Below are 6,503 nucleotides of genomic sequence, written 5' to 3' on the forward strand. Positions count from 1 at the left end.
GAAAAAAAAAAAAAAAAAAAAAAAAAGAAAAGGCCTTTTAAAGACATCAACCACAGAGGAAAATCAAATGCTAAGCCTAGTCAATGTATTCTGATCAGAGTACAAAACTTAATTTTAGGGACACTACAGCTGTATTTTGAAGCTATTGCTTGTTATAGGAATATTGGCAGAATAACCATCCTCTCTCAAATTAATTCATCTAGGACAAATATGTGTTCCCCTTGGCCAGAAGTCCTGTTTTCCTATTACATTGGGGTTTCTTGGCATCAGTGAGAGCAGACTATGGCCCATGCTATCATGTTAAAATGCTGGAGTACTAAGCAGGTATGCCACTTTGCTGAACCTCTCCCATGACTTAAAAAAAAATCTTAGATAAATGCGTTTACAACAGTCTAACTAACTCATTAGGAAATATGGCATTTAATAAATGCATTATTAAAAGTGATTGCTAACATATTAAAAAGGTCATTTTCATATATATTGAAAAGGTCATATTCATATATATATCATTTCTATAGGATAATATGAGTCATATTCATTGCCAGTGTAACATCTACTGATTCCACTGAAGCTATATTAGGAACTAATTTTGGTCCTGAAGTCTGTTTTCCTATTCTATATTAGCTACATTATATTATCTCCCTCCACAGGCAAAATTGCATTTACCTCAAACTTGATTTGATGCAATTATCTAGGAATAAATGATCTTGTTTTGGCTCGTTTCAACAAGTTGAGCCATTTGCACACTGTTCCAACAACATCATTCTGCCTGCAGAAGTCTCTTGGTTCTTCAACTCCGATCTAGAAGTCTATCTGAAAAGGTACAGAACTTTTGTGTGTACTTACTGTACAAACACAGTTGTTGCTGCTTATTTGTTTCCACAACATGTCAAAACATTCTGTAGGGGGGAAGAGGTACAAGAAATATTAAGTTAAAGCATTTTTTAGGGCTAATATACTTGCACACAAAAAGCAAGTGTATCGTATGCTTTTTAAAAAAAATTAAATACATCAGATCACATTTTAGATGCCTGTGAGAAACATACCTCTAGATATCTATTGTAACTTAAGCTCCTAAATTGCTTTGATCCTTATAGAAAGGTATTTGCAAGCCATCAGTTGTGTGCTGTCATTCAGACCAACAGAAAACTCAGATTCTGGCATGCATTAAGTACAAATAGGACAAGCAGACTTCCTCATCACTTATCACTTAGCACCTTTATGAACAAATTCAATGAGCTTCTTGAGATATTCTCATTTATACCATACCTGATGTTGGCCCATAATTTTCCTATGATAGCTCAAGTCTTTGGTCCTTTTCTGACCAGCTGCACAGGCCTGTTTCAACCAGAGAATTCTATTTCAAGCTTTTAAAAGTGAGTTTCAAGCAAAAGAAGAAAAAAATGTTAATAACTAATTACCAGCACTATTTTTGTGTCTTATTTTATCAAACAGCAATATCCTTCAACATCAGTCAATAAAGGCCATGGCTTAACTAATATTTAAAAGTACATACTTGACCCTATTTGCTGAGATACTAAGCAATAAAATGGCCAATTTCACAAACTGCAGTCTTAGTATTACACTGTTCTTGCACTATACTTTTACCCTCTCTTCTACCTTGCCTTCCATAAAAGCAAAGAAATCACTTATACAACATACCCCAGCTAAAAGCACTGAGCACAGCCAGACTTAAAAAACACAAGAGGATTTACATTATGTTTTAGAGCTTCCTGCTTGATTGCTTAGTTTTTCTGGATCCTAAACTAGTTTAGTTTATTAACTAGTTGTTTTGTTAACAGCAGATTGTAAAGTCCCAGAGCAGATGTAAGGATGGTCTAGGACACCGTACATTTAAAGCTACAGACCTGTTCCTATTCTGATCTATCACTACTAAGGAAATTGACAACCTATTTCAAAACACACTGCAGCTTACAGAGGAAAAGGCTGTCTTTTCTTCACTGTCAGGCAATGGTTCAGACTTCAAATATCTTGGTGAAGGCAAAGAGCAAAGACAGGGAGCTGGGCACCCTCCCCTTTAAACAACTCTGCAGGGAAGCACTGTGTTGGCTAACACGCAGATACACACTTCTGTTGCCTTTCTGAGTGGCTAGTGTTGACAAGAAGAGAGTTTCAGTTTTGACTGAACTAACACCTTCCAGGCATATCAAGAGCAGAGATTAATTTGGCGGATGTGTCAGGGACAGCCCTGCACTCCGTCCCAGGGCAGAGGGTGCTCCTTAAAAGAGCATCATAAGAAGCCGAGAAACCAACCGGGCCTTCTCATTTTTCTGGTTATGGTCTGACAGGTGTTCCCAAAACCTGCACTGTCTAGCACCAACTCAGGCATCCAGCAAATCTAGAAATGGCAAAAGAAAGGTAGTGGTTATCTACAGCCTTGTGTACATACTTGAATCCGCCTGCTCTTGCTCACTAAATATTTCAGTGGCCAGCTCTCAGGAGCTGAGCTGTCTTTTTGCTGCATGTTTACAGCATCTCGAAAATGCAGATCAGATCCAAGTTAGGACCTTTAGGTACTGCTGTAATAAAACTGATCAATAGTAATGATATCCTAGCAGTCAGGGACTCACCTAGCTAGACCAGGACCTGGCATCGGCCTTCTGTACCACTCTAACCTGGATGGAGGCTAGCAAGAACATTTATTTAAGACTAGTTGTTGCTGCTCCATGGCACAGACAAATCCCATTCCACCTGCCATCTCTGATTTTCACATCAGCGCTGGGTGCTGGCACAGTCCAGTGGGGTTGTTTTCCTGTGCTTTCCGTGCTTCTGTGTTCTTGCAGCAGGCTGAGAAACGACAGCCCCTCACTCTGTCCTCATAGTGTGAAATGGTGAAACTCGCCACCACAAGATGCTCTGTGTAACAGAACTATAAAGTGGTTCAAAAAGCAATGAGGAAAAGCCAGGGAGGGAGGTCCTTAAAAGGGCCACTGAAGATAGAGAGGCAACAGTGTCCAGCATGGCAAGTCTCTGAGCCTGACTGGTAGCCAGGAAGTTTTATACCGGAGGGTGCTGTAGGAGCACGTGCTTGTTCTGGTCTAAGCACACGCCAGAGACAGGACGTGTGAGTGAATGAACTTTTATTCTGATCCTATATGGTTATTTTCATACTGACAGTCAATTTAGCTTTCTTGCTTTCCAGACCTAGGGAGATACTAACCTACTATATTTTCTCGCAGTTCTCATTCTTCCACTTTTGGCCTACAGTGCTTCTCCTAGAAAATGGAAAAATCTGCTGCGGTTGGAGATTCTTCTAAAACGAATAAACAAACAAACAAACTGCCAGTGCACCACAAAATACACCTTCTTTTAGGCTGGGAAGGTTGTAAAAGCCATGAACTGCTGCAGTTGGGAGCCAGAGCAGCTCACACTTGCAACTACACTGAAGAGGATTACCAGAGTCCTGGACACCAGAAACAAAGAGGACAGCTCATGAAAAGCAGGAGAGTGCAAGTGCTCATTTTCCACTGTTTTACAGCTTGTAAAATAACTTACATTTGACTTAAGCAACAGTGACATTTTCCAGCCTGCGTTAGAAGAGCTGACACCTGTTTTGCACACCCTGCATTACTCAAGCGGTGCAAGACGATGGATGCAGAGACTTGGGGCAGCACGTGTGGCTGCAACACATTTGAACTTCCCAAGGGGGATTAACTTAGTTCACTCTGCCTGCAAATCAGGCAGCGCAGGCTTTGTCACGCGCAGTGACCCAGCAGAAGTACTGAGGCCGCTGGGCTGCACTGCCATCACTTCACTGATGACGGTATCAGGTTGTTGCTTCTCTGGGTGTGGTGCCTGGCCCACTTTCACAGCTCAGATTGACAGTACACATCCCATAAAACCAGGACGAAGGACAAGGAGTGCAGAGACAGTTTTCAGCCAGGTCTGAAACCCACTGAACAAAACAGAAGGCCTCTTCTGGCTAAGAACATTTTGTTTTCAAAAGCAGCATTCTTGCATGATTTCACTGACTGATTCACATGGGACTATTTTGTGGAATTGGGATAATTTGTGGCATGATTTTTATGGTACAATTTTCTGAAAAATATATGTATGCAGCAGTTAGTAGTGGTTACCAGCTTCAAATTCTGCAACGGTAGAGCTCTGTTCCTGGCAAGGCTGGGAAAGGCCACGGGTGGGAAGCACACAACACTGAAAAGGGAAAGTGGTGTTAAGAAGACCAACAGCAGTCTTGACACTAACGGTGCTCCTGAGTGTGCAGGCTCCTCACCATCTTGTGTTGTGCAATGCAAAACACTCCACTTCCTTCACACTTCTTCTCTGGGTCCAGATCCCCAGCAGGTGTAAATCAGCTTCCCGGTGCTGCAGTCACCAGTCTCTGCCAGTTGACACCAGCTGAGGGTTTGGCTGTAGGTTCTTATTTTTCTGAAGGCACAGTAACACTCCCGAAATGTGTTAGAAGCCTTAAGCCCTGCTGTCTTCCCTCTCCCATCCCTCGTGGCAGCAAAGCTAGATGCCAGCAGTTGGTTAGGAAAACACGTGTCAGTTTTTTAAAAGCACGACTGTAAAAGGGAAGGGAAGACTCCCCCATCTCTCTCCCCTTTCTCGTTCTTGCACAGAGGCACCTCGCTGCCCCATGGAGGGAGAAGGCTTGCTGGACACAAGCCACAGCCCCGGCGGGATGTTTCCACCTGCCCAGCGAAGCGGAACAGTCCCATCGCTGTCAGGCCAAAGCCAACACACAATATTTTACGCAACTATTTTTGTGGTGGGATCTAATGGCTTGGTATCTGGGACATCTGCCGGAAGCAAGACACCCTTTGTGGGACTCTACACAACTCAGCTGGCCTCATGCTGCCGGTTGCTGAAGCCACAGCCTGGGACTGCTTTTCAGGTCTGGTTAAGGGCAGAAAAAAAAATAAAACCCAGCTTGCTTCAAACTGATATCAATCATGCTCAGCGTTACCATGTTAGGTGCGCCTTGTGCAAAAACCAAGAACCTGCAACATCCCCTCGCACGCCTCCCCGCTTCCCCAAATCCTATTTTTGAGTGAGGAGCCAGAGTGAACGCATGGTTGTGGCAGGACCTCACCACCTGCCACCTCTAATTATAGGGGAGTCCTGGTCTATATTAGCAGAAAAACACCCCCCCACGCACACACATTCGTGCTCACTCTCTGTGAGTACAACCGTTCAACCGCCAATTTCAGGCACTGGTTCCTTCATGGCAACAAGATATAAATATAGACCTTGATGGCCCCAAAGACTCTTCTCCTTGCCCCCCCTTCACTTTAACCCTTGAATTATTTCCATAGCTGATTCTTAAGGTCAATTTTGTGATATGAAATCCAATACTTTGGGCCACCTGCTGTCTTAAACCCAGGTACCCATACTGTTAAACCAGTATCCATCAGCATCAGTGGGTGCTCCAGGCACAAAGGGTGGGAGGTCAGGTAGTAGAAGGTTTTTTAGACTGACCCACTCAACCTTTGCTGAGAGAAGAAAAACCTTGTCATGGTCTAATCGCTCTTCTGCTTGCAGCAAAGACCCTTGTCACTTGTGCCTGCAGTGAGATAAAACACACAGATGTTTTGTATTCAGAAGTAATGCTGTTTGAGGCTATGAGAAGGTAGCGTGGGGTCAAGATTTATAAGTCCTCCTGAGGCCTTCTCACTTTACCTGTGGCAAATATTCAAAACAAAGTCAGGGGACTACCTGCATAAGAGCTGCAGCACCCAGCCCTGTAGGCTTACTTACCCATGGGCATATTCATGTATATGCATGCATATACGCATTAATCTTTTATCAGCAGTTCTGGCTTAGATGGGCGTACTCTTCCCTGGGTAAAAAACTGGCTGGATGGCTGGGCCCAGAGAGTTGTGGTGGACTTAAATCCAGCTGGCGGCCGGTCACAAGTGGTGTTCCCCGGGGCTCCGTACTGGGGCCAGTTCTGTTTAAAATCTTTATCAATGATCTAGATGAGGGGATCGAGTGCACCCTCAGTAAGTTTGCAGATGTCACCAAGTTGGACAGTACTGTTGATGTGCTTGAGGGTAGGAAGGTTCTACAGAGGGATCTGGACAGGCTGGATTGATGGGCCGAGGCCAACTGTATGAAATTCAACATGGCCAAGTGCTGGGTCCTGCACTCAGGTCACAACAACCCCATGCAGCACTACAGGCTTGGGGAAGAGTGGCTGGAAAGCTGCCCGGCGGAAAAGGACCTGGGGGTGCTGGTTGACAGCCAGCTAAATATGAGCCAGCAGTGTGCCCAGGCGGCCAAGAAGGCCAATGGCATCCTGGCCTGTATCAGAAATAGTGTGGCCAGCAGGAGTAGGGAAGTGATCGTGCCCCTGGACTCGGCACTGGTGAGGCCACACCTCAAATACTGTGTTCAGTTTTGGGCCCCTCACTACAAGAAGGATATTGAGGTGCTGGAGCGTGTCCAAAGAAGGGCAGCAAAGCTGGTGAAGGGTCTAGAGAACAAGTCTTATGAGGAGCGTCTGAGGGAACTGGGGTTGT

At 44.4% G+C, this 6,503-nt stretch overlaps 1 protein-coding gene across 2 annotated transcripts in view; it reads right to left on the reverse strand.

Moving 5' to 3' along the window:
• LOC103905513 (tubulin polymerization-promoting protein family member 2) overlaps positions 1-6,503 on the reverse strand; it is a 36,794-nt gene that overhangs the window by 8,455 nt on the left and 21,836 nt on the right. Inside the window, exon 2 of one of the 2 annotated variants that reach the window (XM_019474115.1) lies at positions 847-899. The exons of the other annotated variant lie outside the window; for it this stretch is intronic. The gene's annotated coding sequence lies outside the window, so the exon portion shown is untranslated. The remainder of the gene's footprint in view (positions 1-846; positions 900-6,503) is intronic. 2 annotated transcript variants of the gene reach the window in all.

The sequence above is a fragment of the Aptenodytes forsteri genome, unplaced genomic scaffold (genome assembly GCF_000699145.1).
Source record: "Aptenodytes forsteri isolate BGI_AS27 unplaced genomic scaffold, ASM69914v1 Scaffold169, whole genome shotgun sequence".
Lineage (NCBI taxonomy): Eukaryota > Metazoa > Chordata > Aves > Sphenisciformes > Spheniscidae > Aptenodytes > Aptenodytes forsteri.